At 37.8% G+C, this 19293-nt stretch overlaps 1 protein-coding gene across 3 annotated transcripts in view; it reads left to right on the top strand.

Moving 5' to 3' along the window:
* LOC123875796 (nucleolar protein dao-5-like) overlaps window positions 1-19293 on the top strand; it is a 151695-nt gene that overhangs the window by 41391 nt on the left and 91011 nt on the right. Inside the window, exon 4 of one of the 3 annotated variants that reach the window (XM_045921848.1) lies at window positions 11751-11787. The exons of the other annotated variants lie outside the window; for them this stretch is intronic. The gene's annotated coding sequence lies outside the window, so the exon portion shown is untranslated. The remainder of the gene's footprint in view (window positions 1-11750; window positions 11788-19293) is intronic. 3 annotated transcript variants of the gene reach the window in all.

Raw genomic sequence — 19293 nt, 5'->3', positions numbered from 1 at the left:
TTACAAATTGCACATTTGGCATTTTGGTTATATTCGCCGAGGGGCGTGTCTTGACCATTCACAATGGCTCGATATTTCGCAAATGTCGACACAACACGGCGATATATTGGGTGGTAAGGGATTGTCGGTACTCAAGGTTGGTGCCAAGAGTTCTTTGGTCGGAGGTCAAAATACGTCCGTTCCGCAACGGTGAGCACATGGGTAGGATATTCCAGGGTCGATTCCCGGTTGGGCAATTTGGGAAATTATCCATACTAATATTGTAGATACGAAAGTGTACTTGTCTGTCTGTTTGCCTGTGTTTGTTTTCACGGTATATACGAGTGCATACGTTTAACTGATTTTGACATGGTACGGAGATAGATTGCATCCAAGAGATGGGGTGCACATAGGCTACGTTATATGCCGGAAAATCAAAGAGTTCCCACGGGATTTTTAAAATATAAATCCACGCGGATGTAGTCGCGGGCATCACCTGTTTTTAACCGACTTCAAAAAAAGGAGGAAGTTCTCAATTTGACGGTATGATTTTTTTTATAATAAGTAGAGGTACATACCTAAGTATGTACGCTAAGCCACAATAATTTTGATAGGAGCATAAACATAAACTTTGTAGATAATTGTTGCCGGGACTTAGTTTAATTTAGTCGTAAATTATTCAAGTAGTTAAACACTGATCTTTAGAACCACTTGTATTAACTTGTAGAACTTGTAGGAAGGAACTTGCGCTTTGCAGTTCACCTTGATGATTTTCGTCTTGATTATTTCCTGTCAATGCTATGTATTTTACCGATTGCGTAGTTAGTTTGACATTTTAAAAGAAAAACAGTTTTTACCTACTTGTGATTATGAATCTACACTTATATTATAAAGCCGTAAAGTTTTTAAGTTTATATGTAGGAAGTAGGTAATCTCCGAAAGTACTTATCCGATTTCAAAAATTCATTCACTGATAGATAGCTAGGTGGTACATTATCCCCGATTGCTATCATACTGTAAAAGTAAAGTAAAGTGCGAAAGTGTGTTTGTTTACTTGTCCTTCCTTCACGTCCTAACTAAGAAACCAATCGACTTGATTTTTGTCATAAAGATTGTTGAAAAGACGGAGAGTAACATATGCCACTGTTCATCCCGGAAAATCAAAGACTTCACGAATTTCAACCCCTCATTTTAACCCCTTTTGAGTTGAATTTTCATGCATGCCCAGCCCGATCCGTCCAGTAGTGTGAGCTGTGCTACTATAATTATGATACCTAATCAAAGATTGCATCTATAGTTTGAGTATAAACTCTTCAGAAAATAGTACAACACCTCTTTGACTATAATGTAAACACCCCAAACCAATTTCGCGATTTCGAAAACAATCGAAACGTATTACGTTACCATACATTTATCAACTTGACATGGGAAACTTTTGATACCCCCCAATTTTAAACTTTATACAACTTTAACTTCAATTGAAATGCAACTTTAAAGATTAGTAAATAAGGTAAGAATTGGTATGAATCGTACAAACGGAAATGACGGTTTTTTGGTGGGTAAACGCATGGGTAAACGATGCTATATACTCGTAATTTTAAGAGATTTATTGCACAGTGAAAATCCTAAAGGGTTTTAAATACTTGAATTTCTTCTGTATAAACTATATAATATACATCTACTAACTGATTGGAACCTTATGTAATTGTACCTACAAAATATAAGAGATTTTATTTTACCGTTGAATTTTTCAAGCAATTGACCAGCGTGGTAGATTATGTACTCGTGCCAACTACACCCTTCTCATTCTGGTTTGGCGATGGGTTAATCATTATAATGTTGATGAAAAGAGTTGAAAATGTGGAGCTCTTCTCAGGCGTGCGTGTTTGGAACCCTCGTAGCCACTCTTCCATCTGGAAGCCCGCATCTGGGTTAGCCCGCTTCCATATTAGACTGAATCATCAGTTACCACCAGGTGAGATTGCAGACAGGGCAAGCGCGCTCCATCTTAGGCTGCATCATTACTTGCTAGCAGGTCTGATTGCAGCCAAGCGCTAGTCTGTTTAAAAAAAATAATTGTATCTGAATAAAAAAAGCTTTAGTTTTAAGTTTACGCAATTAATTATGTCACAAATTCATCATTATCTTACAAATCAAACAATTGACTATCAAAAGTGTAACCTATTTTTAATTGTCCCATCTTCGGCTCCGAGATTTAATATTTTTCACTTGTAGTAAGTAGTCTTCGCTACGCTTCAACCCACTCGCACGTAGTTTAGCTATATAAGAAAGAAAGAGATAGCATGCTCCCTACTTTCATAGCAGCCATGCCGGCTACAGGCGTCATTCGTTTTCGTATACCGCACGTAGTAAAAGATAATAAAAATAATAAAAAAATAAAATATTTCTCAAGTTAATTACCATGCCGAAAAGAAGGCACATAGCACTGTGCATAAGCATAGCATAAGGAAAAAAAATGGCGTAAAAAGATTAGAAAATATGAAGAAAAATTACGGCGCCAGCATTACGGATCGGATAGTGAAGGTATGTACGAAAAAGTTATTCTTTTTGTTTCCATGCTGGCTATTTCTTGGCTACTTATAGCAATTATATCTCTGATCTACTACGTGATATTAGACCGTAGATTAAAAAAAAAAAAAAACAAAAAAACAAAACGGCTTCGAGTCAATACGAGATATTGACCAATAGCAATATATTATGAGTTAATACGAGATATTGACCAATAGCAATATATTATGAGTTAATACGAGATATTGACCAATAGCAATATATTATGAGTTAATACGAGATATTAACCCTTCTTTTATTTATTTATCTTTTCAACTTTCCCCGGTCCCCGCAACCAACAGCACGACCGCTACCTTCTGTCGTAGAAATTCCACACAGGGCTGACTCGATTGAGCCAGAAGTATGGGGCGTGGAGCCCCCGCCATCACCACCTGCGGCGGTGGCAGCATCTACATACAGTACCCGATCTGACAGAGGTTACAAATGCACCCCCTAGTGCCGACTAGAACTCTTACTCGCTTTAGGGGATTTCGAGAGCCTCCTTAAAGAGGGACTAAAAAAGGAGGTAAGGGGCGAATTATTAAAAAAAAAAAAAAATGATTATTTCCAAAAATCTGTCCCCTGCTGAAGCCCTCCATGCTCAATCCAGAAATTAGCGCAATGCTAACAGAGTCAGCCCGGAATAGAGATTCCCGTGTTTTAAAAAAGCAAAACCAGCTGGCATGTGCTTTTACAGTACTCAGCAAGACAATGTCGGACATGCTAACTAAACAAATAGAAGCACCGGCGATTCTGAAAAATCTTGCAGATGTGGGTAAATTGATTGCTGACTCCCATTATTTAGAATCTGAAACCAGACGCTCACTCGTGACGCCTATGGTCGACAGAAAAATTGGTTGATTTCATCAAGTCTTCACGGGGCATCCAGAAGACGGGGAAACTTATCCAATCTTCAGCCACATCAAGTGATTTAAACTTCAAGCCCTCCCTGCCGCGTACACACTCGAACTACCGCGGCGGGCGTCAGCCGACCCGCGGCAGGGGGGCCAAATTCACGCCGACGCAAGTTTACCAGCGCCGTTCAACAGCGTACCAACCACAGCCGGTTTGCAGCGGGCAGCGAGCGTCAACGCCACCACCATCGACGTCTCGACGTCACAAGCAGTCGTGGCTGGCGAAGCAGAAACGATAAGTTCCCAGGTACATGCGGGTCGTTTAAAATTTTTCATGAGAGCTTGGAAAAATATTACTAATGATGAAGCTGTTCTTAATAGCATTTCTGGGTATAAAATTCCATTCACCGAATTACCAATTCAGGACCCAACATCTTATCCCAATATCTCTTCCCAATAATAATAATAATGAGTTTAATTTTTTCTCAAGCAATTCGTAGATGTGAACCGTGTAAGGGCCAATTTGTTTCAAGGTATTTTTCTGGTCCCTAAAAGTAACGGTGAAAAACGTATTATTTTAAATTAAAAAAAAAAAAAAAAAAGCTTAATAAGTTTGTAAATATAAGTCACTTCAAAATGGAAGATATTAGGACTGCAATTAAGTTAATGACCAAAAACTCTTATATAGTAAACCTAGACCGCAAAGAAGCTTACTTTTTGGTAACAATACACAGAAATCACACAAAATATTTAAGATTTTTTTTTTTTTTTTTTTTCTCTTTACGAGTTCTTGGTTTTACTTTTTGGCTTAAGATCGTTGACACGGCTTTGGTCATTTTTGAGCCATTTTGCCGCTTCATATTTTGTTAAACACTGCATTTACGTAAAATATATTCATACTACATTGTAGAATATTTCCTGTTTTATTAAATTGGAAGAAAATATTTCCCAATTTATTTTTATTTTATATTTTATGGCCTGAAATATCAAAAGACTATTAGTGAATTTTGGGTTTCGTCTCATCTTTGACATTCACTACATCAAAAGTTACTAGGTCAATTCATACAAAGACATATATTTTTTTTTTAAAGATGAGGTCCTGAACTAACAAAGTGACAGATTCAAAGTTTCAATTGGCATTTTTTAAATTAGAAAAATCCAAACCAAAAAAGTTATAATTTTATAAAATTATAGTCATGTAAAACTATCATTTAGGTGGATTATTTTTCTTTATTTATAAATAAAATTAAGTACTCATGAAAGTAAAACATATTTACAATATATGTTATGAAGGGGTTAAAGAAAACATCTAAATTTAATTATTATTTGTTACCAAAAATAAACTTGAAATACACCATAAAACTGCGCAAACATGCGGTAGGAATCGAACTAGGAAACTAGTATCGGTCGAGGCTTTTCCGAGAACGGACGTAACACTTGTTTTCTGAAAATTCTTTGAAAGTTTTCTGAAAGTTTTTTGAAAATTCTTATTGGATTATTTAGAATATACCTGAAATTGTAGTACGACTATCACATCTCAATACTAGGTATTTTTAATACTCGTAATTTTTTCTTACAGATAGTTTAAAACTTTTGTATATATAATATTTTCATTTTTGTGTTTTGCGTATGTAGTTAAGGATTATAGCTGTTGTAAAAATGTAATACTTATTTGAAGAACGAACTAGAGAATACCTATCAAATCTTATCGAACAAGACCATTCTGTACCCAACTAGGGTAAGACAGAGAATTTGGCAGCTATGTATGTGTGTTTGTTTGTTTATCGATTCCCTCATTATTGCCAAACTACACATTAAATTTAATATAAATCCCGTCCCGTATGTTAGAGGCTATATTATGACGTCAAAACAAATCAATTTAGGAGATATAACGAACAAAAAACCAAGAAGTGTTGCGAATTTAGAAGTACTTAGATACATGATATGAAAAAAAAAAAAAAAAATGTAGATATGTCAAGAAAAAATTAACTTCAGACAGATGGCTAGAGTTTGATATCAAATCCATTATGCAGATTTCGAATATATATATAATTTATACATATAAAGATATACTTAATTATCTACGATGTATTTTTGGAAAAGGGACAGGGAAACCCATCCTCTTCATCGGTGCCTTTCCCTGGTGGTGGGTGTATTATCAGGCAAGCTTTCGCCAGGCAACAAGTCCCTCCATCAGCAATGAGTACAATTCTTGCATCCTTGTCGAATAGTACAAAATCCCAGTATACTTCTAGCTTTAAACTATGGTATGGTATGGCTATTGCAATACTAAAAGTTTAGATCCTTTTGATATTCAGGTTTATGACTTACTGGACTTCCTAGCAGATTGCTTCAGGAATGTATCCTCTTATGGTTCATTAAATAATCATCGTTCAGCTTTATCTCTTATTACCATAAATAAGGTGGGCCAAGATGAACGAGTAAAGAGGGTTTCTCAAAGGTGTTTTTAAAATTAAACCAACCTTTCCTAAGTATGATAACACTTGGGATCCAAATGTAGTTCTTAATTACCTTGCAAACTTATACCCAAATAGCTCTCTTAATTTGGAACAACTCACTAAAAAGCTAGTAGTTCTACTAGCCTTGTCTACTGGACAAAGATGTCAGACATTAACGTTAATTAGGATCCCAAATATTAAAATGAGCAGTGAAAGGATTGTTATAACGGTTACCGATATTATTAAAACTTCAGGGATAGGCAAATCACAACCGAGACTTGACCTCCCTTATTTTATACAACGGCCAAGCGTTTGCCCAGCGGATACACTAGTATTCCTATATAACGATGACCTCGATCTGCAGATCTAGTCACGATGATAGACTTATACTTACTACTAAAAAACCCTTTCATCCTGCTTCGTCCCAAACCATTGGACGATGGATAAAACAAATTCTCACAGCTAGTGGCGTCGATACGGCAATATTTAGTGCTCATAGTACTCGACTTGCAACTGCTTCTGCTGCACTACGAGCAGGTGTCAGTGTCGATACTATAAGAAAGACTGCTACCTGGTCAGAGCAGTCAGCAACCTTTGCTAATTTTTATAATAGACCTTTGACTAACGATAATTTAGGTTTTGCTAATGCACTATTTAATGTTTCGCCTAATTAAGTTATTTTCTTTGTATGGAATACAGATTCAGGTTAATTTTTATGTTAATTTTCATATTAAATAACTACTTATTTTGTTTACTCTAGATTTGTTTTTGGTTTAATATTATGCCCTCCAACGTTTCCATTTGCTCTGAACATCTTACAAGTGAAAAATATTAAATCTCGGAGCCGAAGATGGGACAATTAAATGATCAAACGAACTTACCAAGTGAAGTTCGATCTTGATTGTCCCATCTTCGGCGAAGAGATTTAAGGTCCCTCCCATCCCCGTCTATAATAATTATTTATTATTTACCCGAAACATCAACGTTGGAGGCCTTGTTATTCTCTAAACTAAATGACGCCTGTAGCCGGCATGGCTGCTATGAAAGTAGGGAGCATGCTATCTCTTTCTTTCTTATATAGCTAAACTACGTGCGAGTGGGTTGAAGCGTAGCGAAGACTACTTACTACAAGTGAAAAATATTAAATCTCTTCGCCGAAGATGGGACAATCAAGATCGAACTTCACTTGGTAAGTTCGTTTGATCATTTAATAAATCATTTGACTTTAATTTTGAACATGCATCATTTTCATTAGTCATTATAACATTACATTCAGTTTCAATCCAACTTCACAATGATGGTAGCAAAGCGCAAGCCTTTGACAAACAGGTACCTATTTACTAAGAAATCAAAAAAAAAAAACTTGAACGCTTAAGTAATTTTATAACAAGCTGGATCAAAACAAAACTCAAGAATTCCAGAGAGTTGATACGAATTGAGATCTAAAGCTGCAGTGGCTCGCGATGGCCTGGCTCTGTCAGACATTGAGGCGAGATAGGATTTAAGATAGCTTGACCACACTAGCGACTTTTTGTTTCAAAACTTTTCGCATTGTTGCCTTTCTGAAAAACCGCGCTGACTTGTCATTAGACTAAAGAACAGCTGGTGATCGCCATTCCAAATTTCTTGATAGGCTTGTAGTTTAGTCGATTTAAACTTAAAATATAAATGAATACCTTAGGATGTGCCTAAATTCAACGAATTATAGTCGCGCCAATTCTCAATCAATTTAAAGTTTTCCCAACTAGTTTAATTAAGTAATTTTTGGTGCTTATTTATTCAGAGACTTTGAGGAGTTAAATGCTGAAAGCTAGTTACTGTAATTGATATTTTCCGACTATACTAGAATTATTGCTAGGCATAGAATTATTACTAAAAACCAATGAAACCTCTGGCAGATTATTTTAAAAGGCCTGAGTTACCAATCTCCATACAAGTAGACAGGTTTTCTCTCTCTATCTTTCTCTCTCTGCTTCATATTCCTCATAGGATAATGGGTCTTCTTGGGGTAGTAAAGCGGGTAGCTCCCAGAATCTTCCGCAATAGACGGAATAGATGAAATTCATTTACTCAAATCAACAACAGCCGTGCTGTGTATTTTTATGTTCTTTCATCGAAAACGGAGTTTGGTGATTTGTCGTCGTGCGTCGTGTCGTGTGTGTTACACTTAAGCAGCTTGAATCGGTCCGTCAGACATTGAAGCGAGATAGGCTTCGAGTTAAATACTCATTGAAGATCCTCGAATTGATACAGAACGCATTTGCGTTGCGTTTTACTCCGCGACGGGCGATTGGCATGCGGTTTTGATTTATTTTTTCAATGTTTGCGCTTATGCTTAGCGCACATCTTGTTTTATCTAAAGAACCATCTCTTTTTTCAACTTAGGGTTGTCACACTCAATGATTTCTTAAATTACGTACAGTTTACATTAACATTCTTTACTAATATTACAATTGCGTAAGTGTGTTTCTCTGTCTGTCTGTTAGCTTTTCACGGCTCACCCGTTTAACCAATTGTGACGATATTAGGTATAGAGATAGCTTGCATCCCGGGGAAAGGACTTACTGGGAACTCAAAAAGGATTTTAAAAACCTAAATCTAGTAAGCTCTCTTTTATTAAAAAAAAAATATGTGTCACACATAATAATATTACATCCCCAGTAAGACGATATTTATTTACAAATACTTCTTCTCTTATTTCTAAAGGTTTCATGAGTCGTATAAAATTAGAAACCAGATGCCTCTTGCAAAAAATACACATGGCACAACTCAAGGATTAACAAAAGCAATAGGTGCTTTTATTAATATTTGAGTTTTAGAATAATTTTCCCTGAATTATTTGTGACAACCCTTCCCCTATCAGTTACAGTAGGAATGATTGGTCTCATAGTTGCGAGTAGGCATAGCTTCGCATTGTCAGAGTGAAGCAAGCCAATGTTGTGGAATTCATTAAGCCCCTGTTTTGTTATGCATTTCTTTCTATTTCAAGTCGATGTACCTATTAATTATGTGGGTGGTGTGATATGGGTGCGGCAGCGGATCAGAAAATATATGATTTTGATTTTTACACCCGAAAAACACCTTTTGAAAAGTTGAACTTAGTTGGGACTCTCTGGACTGAAGACCTTGGGAAGGTAGTGAGAAATGGCTGGATGAGGACCGTGTATGGTGGCTCGCCCTCGGAAAGGTCTACTCTTATGTCTAGCAGTAAACACAAGCAGGATGATTGATTGATTTTTGAAGAACTTTCATTTACAGCAAGGTTGGGCTTGAAGCATTATATAAAACGCTTCTTTTCAGGTAGCTATCCACTGTAACGATCGAACAGACATAGTCACACCATAAGATTCTATTTATTACGGACTAGCTGATACCCGCGACTTCGTTCGCGTGGATGTAAGTTTTTAAAATTCCCGTGGGAACTCTTTAATTTTCCGGGATAAAAAGTAGCCTATCTGCTAATCCAGGGTATAATCTATCTTCATTCTAAATTTCAGGCCAATCCGTCCAGTAGTTTTTGCGTGAAGGAGTAACAAACATACACACACACACACACACACAAATACAAACTTTTCCTTTATAATATTAGTGTGAAGTGTGATTCCTAAAACGGATGTGAAGGCTATTTTTAACAGTATAGAATCGCTCCGCTACCCGCTCTTAGCTTGGGCAGAGAGCTCTTGCGGTGTTATCTCCAGCATCGGCCCTTGCTAATTGATTGCCGCACCTGTCCATGGCGGCGACTTCGTCTGCGTACATCTGGCAGAGATTCCTTTGCCGACATTGTTTACTGCATTCTTTACAACGAAAAACTACCTATACCCATACGAATCCATATAATCAATGCTAATATTTTATTAATGCTAAAGTGGGTCTGTATGCTAGCTTGTTTAACTGCTTTTGACGGGTACAGAGACAGCTTGTATCCGAGAGACGGATATAGGCTACTTTTTATCCCGAAAAATGAAAAAGTTCCCACGGGAATTTTTAGAAAACTAATTTCACGTGGACCAAGTCGCGGGCATTATCTAGATAGATAGTTATCCCTGTGCCAGATGGCACAGGGATAACTGTATCCTGATAGGGGATATCTAGGCTACTTTTTATCCCGAAAAATCAAATAGTTCTTACAGAATTTATAAAAATAATTTAAGTAATTGAATTGCTAATTCAATATTCGGTTCTGGGTGAACGTTCTACACTAAATACCAAATTACGCGCCTGTGACACGCGGAAAGACAGAGAGACAGTGGCATTAATAGGGCTCAATTTTTACTCCTATTAATTTAGGTTTTTACGGAACCCTAAAAACCTAAATCCACCCGAGCATTAATTAATAATAATTAATAATAATTGACAATTCTATAAAATAAACTTAAATCTAAATTAAATCTAAAACATAATATGAGCATTTGTATATTTGCATGATTCGTACAACATAATTCACGTAGATCAATGATACCACGCCAGTCAGCAAGTCGGCATGATATAGTTGTAGTATCGGGTGGGGTCCGGCGTCCGGCGAAGTCCGGCACAATAGTGGCGATGCTAGATTGCCGCCATTGTTCCGCGCCGGACCACACTCGCGCGCATGCATCACCCCCGGACATGTTGTCTCCGTGGAATCTTCTTTCCGAACTAGAGCTTTGACCTAGCGTCTATAAAGTTGGCTGTTTTCGATTACACGCCTTGTAGCTAGTCACTCACAAACAGATAGACACACTATTGTAGACTAGTGACCCGCCCCGGCTTCGCACGGGTAGCTTATTACAATTTCGTAAGGATCTCTAATTTTTTTTGAAAATAAAATAGCCTATGCCCCTCACGAATAATGTACTACCTACTCAGCGATGTATATGTGATCCATTAATAGCTTAGTATGGACCTGTCTATCTAAATTCATGTCTTTGTACCTACTGGTGAAAGAATTTTCAAAATCGGTTCAATAGTTTCAAAGATTACTTCCTACGAACAAACTTACAAACTTTACCTCTTTATAATATAAGTATAGATAACGGGTACACACCACGATTAATTTGGTGATCAGTAGCAGGGTGGTTACAATATATAAAATGTTGTGAAACAACGAATTAAGCTTAAAATCATTAGATTACACTTTGGCATTTATTTATTATGGGTAATGCTATCACTAACGCTATTATACCTACTCGAATAATTATATTACAACTTTGTACCGAAGACATTCATAAACTTACGCAATAAGACATCTATCCGGTCCCAAAACAAGAAAAAGCACACGAAATTGCTCGCAGTTGCGTAAACTGATATGTCCAATAATAAATAATCGATTCCACGCAGCGACTCGCTCGCTCTCGATTCGATAATTGCGATGCTTACGGCCATCGAGTTAGACCATCATAGAGTAGATATAGGCGTGTTCGGATTTCGTACTTGAAGGGTGCCATCGGAACCCTATTGCTAAACCTATCTGTTCGTCCGTCCGTCTGTCTGTCAGTGGGTTATATCTCGTGAGCTGTAAATAGGTAGAGAAGAGAAATTTTAACATAAAATTTAATAATTTAATCGGCGCTATAATAACAAATTATAATTTTTTTTTAAAAAAAAGGTCACCATGAAAAACAAGTATTATTTCTTTTACGGCAGCCGAAGGGTGCCAATGGGACCATATTGCTAAGCGTCCTCTGTCCGCCCGTCCATCTATCTGTTTGTCTGTCAGTGGACTGTATCTCGTTAACCGTATAATAAGGTAGAGAGTTAAAATTTTCACAGAGTGTGTATCTTCTATTACCGCCAATTTTAAAATATTATCGCGTTTAAACTATCGAGAGTGATTTCCATTTAAAAATATACTTAGCTACGTCGTGTTTTTTTAATTTCTATCAATTATGACTTGTTTAATTTGTTAAAGGTATCTACTTCGAGTGAATCCTGGTCGCTGTTTCAGGGTTTGTTTAACCTTGTACTTAAATGCATGTCATTACGCACTCTAACAACAAATATGGCAACTCTCTGTACCCGAGCCGTTATGGGCAATGGGCGCGACGGTGTGGTAACACGCATACGAACACGCTCTTCGAAATGCGAGAAAAAACCGTTTTGAGCCGCTAATTACTGATCGGGATGAAAAAACCTAACCGCCATATAAGACGTATGGACTAAGGTCTTAAAATACTAGCGCAGGATAAGTAAAATTAGTTAATTTTAGATTAATTGGACTCAAAGCATTGCCAGCAAAAAAATGTGGTAACTACTTCCAAACTTTAATCAGTCAGTTTAGCCTTTTATGTGTTAAAGCTAAGCTGATTCGTAAATCCGTGTGTAAGACCAAGCTTGGAAAGATAGTCGTTCTGCATTGAGTTTTGTATGGCCTTCTTTCTACAAACGCTGGCCAAGTGCGGATTGGCAGACTTCACACACCTTTGATAACATTATGGAGAACTCTCAGGCATGCAGGTTTCCTCATGATGTTTGCCTTCACCGTTAAAGGAAATCATATTTAATTTCTAAAAACACTTATAACTCCGTAAAGTTAGTCTGCGTGCCCGGGATCGAACCCCCGACCTCCGATTGGGAGGCGGACGCCCTAACCACCAGGCAATCACAGCTTACCCATACAGATAGAATATTAGATTAGTCAGTGAATCTACCACTCGGAATGCCATTCTTATGGACTAAGAGCCAGCGCGTGCCAGACCGTCGTTATTTTATAAAAGAAGGGCGTCTGGCAGGGGCCTGCCACGACACAAGTGTCTGGCAATGCATGACATGATTTCCTAATATTATTCCGAAGAAAATATTTTAAAAAAATTACTTTACACTTTGACGTAAGATTTTTATACTTTTATTACCTGTTATCTCCCAAAGCCACCATACATATCCAAACTTCATAGTCGCTGATCGTTCCTCCCTATGTTGGGGACGATACGCTTACAGCTTTTATAAAATAACGAAGGTCTGGCACGCGCTGGCTCTTTCTCTATTACCGAGTAGAACCTAAACCACATGAGTAGATATCTAAACCACCGATGAATCAGTGAGTCAGTAGGACATTCTCTTTAATTAAGTCCCCGGAAGAAGATGTAAGAGATCCGTCGCTCACGCCTCTTTCCTGCAATTATCTAATTAAATCATAACAACTACTTATAATGAGGAAGGTAGGTAGTTGGTGCTTACTATGTAGATGACTTCATCGTCATTATAATCTTAAAAACTTACTGAAAGATTTTTTAAATAAAAATGTTTTACTAAACAAACCGGCCAAGTGCGAGTGAGACTCGCGCACCGAGGGTTCCGTGCTCGGGTATTTTTTTCGACATTTTGCACGATAAGTCAGATAATTAAACGGGTTTCTATATTTCTCTGGCGACAAGGATGTCGGAAACCTATAAATCTTTCACCATTGAATTTGATCCGGAAATCCATCTCTACTTGTTACAATACGTGCAATACGTGCGTAGGTATACAAGCTCGCGCCCGCGGCGCCTCCCGCTCATTGTCCGAGGTACCTCCCAGGCGCATGCGCTCTATTGTTCATATTTTCGCCACTTCTAATGTAATGGGCCATTCAAACGCTTTGTGTTATGCAACTATTATGTTCTCCTACAATATGGTCTACACGCGTTATTAGAAGATAGTTATCAGGCTTAGAATGTTTGTATGTCCATATTATACGTACCTGCTGTGAAAGAGCCGTGATAGACTAGTGGTTAAGACGGCCGCCCTCTATTTGGGAGGACTTTTCGGATATAAAAAGAATCAAAAGCTTAATTTGCTATAATCCGCTAAAAAAGGCAAATCTTTATGGTACAACATGCAGGCTGGGATATGCACCATCCGTCCTCCCACTGCTAAGCATGCAGGCAAAGCCAGCCACCAAGCAAGCCCCAAGTACCACCACGCAGCACCACACAAATCCATCAGAACACACTGGACAGGGGTCGCGCTACCAAAATCAATGTTGTATGTTGTACATACAGAATCTTTAATGAAAACTACCATACCCCTTCCAGGTTATTCTTGCATCATCACTTACCAGCAGGTGAGATTGCAGTCAAGGCCTAACTTGTATCTGAATTAAAAAAAAACATAAGTAATATTCTCACACCTCGCCTCGCTCGGGCTGTTATTATCTGTCATCAATCGGAATGCTCATCTTATATGGAATAGGCTCATGACTTTATTTCTAACCTTTATGTAAGGATCTTCGCACACATAAGATCGAAATTATTGATGACTAGCTGATGCCCGCGACTTTCGCGTTGTGCATTGTAAAGCCTCCATTTAAAATATATGGTACCCATAATTTATATGATATCCATAATTTTATGGTACCCATAATATTATGGGTAAGTAGTGGTGGTACCCACCCTGGACTATGGGTATGCGGTTGGTTTGTTTCTTGATTTATGGTACGTTGATTTGTCCTTCAATGTCCCAAGAGAGTAACGGATGGACGTTATTTTTTGCATGAATATAATTAAAAACCTGGAGAGTGACATAGACTACTTTTTATTCCGGAAAATCAAAGAGTTCCCACTGATTTTTCCCACTGAGTATGATGAGTTCCCACTGAATATGAAAATTAAAAAGACAATAAAAAGGAAAATCTGAAGTGTGCGCATTATTAAATTGCTATTTGCCTTAGTATATCTTTAATTGGTAAGTATGAATCAAGCCTTTAGTAATTTTTAATAACCCGCGCTTGCATAGTCACGATCAACACCAAGCTAATCAATTTTACACTGTATTATAATGGGTTAGAGTTTAAAATTGTCAAGAAACATACGTTTTGTTTTATCCAGGATTATTGAAATGTCGATCAAGGGATGAGTAATCGGTTTTGAGTCTTTTGTTTGTTGTGTTACAGTTGATTTTTAATTAACGCTTTATTTCTAAGCCGTATAGAGAATCGATTATGAAATAATGATCGTACTGAATTAATTTTAGAGCATGCAGTGTTTATTATAAAACTAGTTTTAGCATGTGACTTCGTTTGTAATTCTACTATTTCTGCCGTCGTTGTTAGGGTTCCGTACCCGAAGGGTGCCAACGGCATCCTATTACTAAAATTCTCCGTTGCCCGTCCATTCTTACGTCTGTCTGACAGTGGGCTGTATCTCGTGAACTCGTGAGGTAGAGAGTTGAATTTTTTACAGAACGTAGGTTTATTTTAAATGCCGCTATAATAACAAATATCCAATAAATATTTCAAAACAGCCGCCATGAAAAAAAGTGTTATTTCGTTTACTATAGTACGGAACTCTTCGTGTGCGAATTCGACTCGCATTTGACCGGTTTTTCTTACTATGTGCCCTGTGCGATACGACAAACAGACAATGAAGTGATCCTATAAGGGTTTTTTTTGAGGTAATGAACCCTAAAAACCGATACACGTTAGATTCCCAAGATAGAGGCTATACCTACTTCCAGGTATAGTTATTTTAAAACTAATAAAGCAGGTGGAGTCGCAGGCACTAGCTATACTGCAGTAAAGTATCGCATCACTCGTGTATTGCAGGCACTATCAATACATCAAAGCAGGTGTCGAGGTGACAACCTACGCATGCAGGATGCCATTATTAAAGCCGATCGTCCTCTAAAAGCTAACAGAGAGCTATATTTCTAGAAAATTGCTAGTTTTCTGACTGACTCAACAGCGTTTAGCCCAAACCTTGGACCTAGAAAGTTGAAATTTTACCCAGATATTCCTTTTATGATGTGTTCGGTCGTCCGATAAATGTGAGATGTGTCATGTGTGTGATGTCTGTGTGTGCTTACATTGAAAGCTACATCCGTTACTTTAGTTCTTTGGCGAATCACTTTGTTAACGGACTTTACCCCTTAAAGAACTCTTTCTATAGAGCGCTGAGTGACTTGGAATTTATGGACTAGCTTCACTGTCATTGTCCACGTGTCGACGTGGACAATGACATTCGCGTCCTGAATTTCTCTTTCATGACGCGCAGGTGTGGCTCTAGCTTTAGTAACCACCTCGAGCCTGCACGATGTTTTGGTGGGTTCCTAACGAGTCACACTCTATCGTGCCAAAATGTGACTCATTCATCGATTTTTGCCCCCATCGAGTCACACTGTTACTAGATGTAACCTTTTTATCTATTAGAGTTCCTAATAAGTCACACTAGATGCAACCTTTTTATCCATTAGAGTTCCCAATGAGTCACACTTACTTTGGGTGTGACTCGATGGGAAGAAAAAATGCTAGAGTCATAGATTTATTTACTTGACAGTTGACTATGTTATCGCTCAAGGTGTGCTCGAGTCCTTAGCCAGCACTTGGCTGCTATTTGCTTATCTGCTAGAAGCTGGGCGATTTTCGCATCAACGTAACGCAATCGGGCTATAGAGTGATGCATTGACTCGTAGGTGCCATTAAAATATTCGAGCTATTACTAAATGCATTTACTTAAAAGCTTTAAAAGGTGTGGTGTGATGTTATATGGATTATGAAACCTTGCTAATTATTGTAAGGTTATTTTAAAACTGATATGAAAACAAGTGTAAATTAAAAATTTATAACACCCCCGACAAGTGAAGGTTACCGTAATAACTAGAAAAGAGCTGATAACTTTCTTGGAGTATGGCTAAGAACACTCTCGATCAAGTCACTTTTCAAACAAAAAAATACTAAATTAAAATCGGTTCATTAGTTTAGGAGCTACGATGCCACAGACAGATACACAGATACACACGTCAAACTTATAACACCCTTCTTTTTGGATCGGGGGTTAAAAATAATGTAAAGTAGGTAATTAATTAATTTAATGAAGGTAGTTTAATAAAATCGATATTTGGCTCGTTCGATGGTGCTATGAGGCCAACAACAGTGAACTTGCATCAATACGGGTGTTTTGAAATTTGAAGGTTTTAGTTGAGTCTCAGAACGATTATTGCTCATTTTCAGCACTTTGATCGTGAACTGTATAATTAGATGTTGTGATAGCAATCACGCTTTAATTCAATTATTTGACACTAGTTTTTTTTGAATTAAAACTCTTCGGATAACCTCTACGCGTTGAACCTGTATTCCTCGCGTAGGTTTTGGGAGGACATTCTAACAATTCGTTAAAATTATTTAAATAATACCTGTCTGCTTTTTCTGAGTTACGCTTGTAATATAATAATATATATTTTCCCTCTATTTAGGTCAGGTAGTCCGACAAAGTTTCTCACACAAATTTTTACACAATCTTAATTAATAATGCATTTAAAGCTCCAAATTAATAACTCATCAGTTGCCAAAGTAATTTACAAATCAGGGTCGAATAATTTTCACCACAGGTGGCATTTCTACGTATCCAGTAGTGTTTTGAAACATATAGCTATAGATACATAAAACCGGCCAAGTGTGAGTCAGACTCCCGCACCGAGTATTCCATACTCGGATATTTTATCGACATTTTGCACGATAAATCAAAAAACTCTTATGCATAAAAATAAATAACTATCTGTTTTAGAATGTACAGGTTATGTCCCCTTTCATAATATGATACCCCCGATACCCGATTGAAAATTGAAAATACTAATTATTTGTTCATGAACGGTTTTTTTTTTTGTGATAATTATATTTTGTGATGTGAACCACAAATTCACGGATTTCGAATTTTTCCCTGTATTTGTGGCATACGACCTACCTACCTGCAGTACCCTATAGGTTTTCTTGACAGACACGACAGACAGGCAGACGGATAGACAGGCAACGGAGCGACCCTTTAAAGGTTCCTTTTTGACGTACGGAACCCTAAAAATAGGTGTTGGTTGTCTGTGCGCAGCGACACTGGAAGAGTAATAAAAGTGTAATTACGATTATTCGGACACGCCGAAATTACTCTTTTGAGTGCTTGGTTCACGGTGGCCTTTCTTAAGGCGAAGCTTCCGGGCAATCCAAAGGTTTCCTACTAAAAATATGTAGACGGTAGACTTGTAGAGTGCTAAAACTCTTAGCAATCAGGTACTTAGATACCTAATTCCAAGGATAAAAACCGGCCAAGTGTGATTTGGGCTCACACAAGAAGGATTTCGTATACCTACCATCGTACAAGATAACACTATATATGTATATAATTTTAAATATTTTTTAATTTGCATTCCATTTCCAAATTTTTATTGTTAGCTGCTACATATATAGCGGCAATAGAAATATTCTATAAAAAATTCTGTCTACAACGACAGACACGGACGGACAGCGGAGGCTTAGTGATAGGGTCCCATTGGCACCCTACGGGTACACCCCAAAAATCAAATGGGTTCAAAGATTTCCCTACCCCAAAAAGATTTATACTTGCTCTTTTCCCAAAGACATCGGATATCTTACGAAGATTTACTCAAATCCAGATGCCTCCCCTTAACGCGATGGCACTTTCCCACGCGTAGATTCAAAAGCACTCCCGCGCCGCGCCTGTACAATGCGCCGACGCACTCCATTTCTACTCAACAGCGACTCTGAAGCATCTACAAACCGGTAAATTACGAGTTGGACTCGCACGGGAAGGGTTCCGTATCATCGTACAAGAAATAATACTTTTAACTTTTTTGTCATGGCGACCATTTTTAATTTTTAATTTTTGTTGTTATACCGACAATAGAAATACACATTCTGGGAAAATTTCAACTCTCTACTTATTACGGTCCCGGTCTGAAGCATTGTGTCCCGGTCTGAAACGTTGTGTCCCAGCCTGAAGCGTTGTGTTCCGGTCTGAAGCGTTGTATCCCGGTCTAAAGCGTTGTGTTGTGTCAGTAAGTTAGTTGTCTGTTTGGTGTTAGGGCGTTTGTCTACCGCCACCATCAACGAGACGGCGCAGCGAGAAACAAACGGTGGTTCAAACCCGCCCCGAAATTTTTATATAAAGAGAAAGTGTTTCTAAAATGCATAGTTATATGCATAGACTAGTTCTCGAATTTATGAATCTTCGTTCGCATTGATTTGGGTTTTAAAAACCCCATGAGAACTCTGATTTTCGGGATAATACTACTGGACCTGTACAGTGCATTTTAAATAGATCCACGTCCTGATTTTCAGAGCGTGAGAGCGTGCTATTGCAATCAACGTTTACGGGTGGGACATATTCAAGAACGAGATGTGTTATGTTTGAACAACGCGAGCCAACGTTTGGTAATACGTATTTTTTTTGCAAATTAATTAAGAGGGGTCTCTCCGTCACTCGCTCCATACAAACGTAGTTCCAATTTCATTTCAATATTAAGCAACCAAAGTCCATGAAATTTTGCAGACATATTCTAGAAACTAATATCTGTGCCTGTGGTGTTTTAGATTTTTCTAAAAATATGTAGTTTTAAAATTGCAGGGGCTCACAGATTTGTATGTGAATTTTTAAGACCGCGTAACTTTGAAACCGAATATTTTAACGGAAATCCGGAAAACCACAGGCATAGAACCAAACGTTCCCGGAACGTTTCTACAAAATTCCATTGAG

This window comes from Maniola jurtina, chromosome 2, assembly GCF_905333055.1.
Source record: "Maniola jurtina chromosome 2, ilManJurt1.1, whole genome shotgun sequence".
In the NCBI taxonomy this organism is placed as follows: Eukaryota; Metazoa; Arthropoda; class Insecta; order Lepidoptera; family Nymphalidae; genus Maniola; species Maniola jurtina.
The sequence above is the reverse complement of the archived record's forward strand: the minus strand, read 5'-3'. Positions and strand labels throughout refer to the sequence as shown.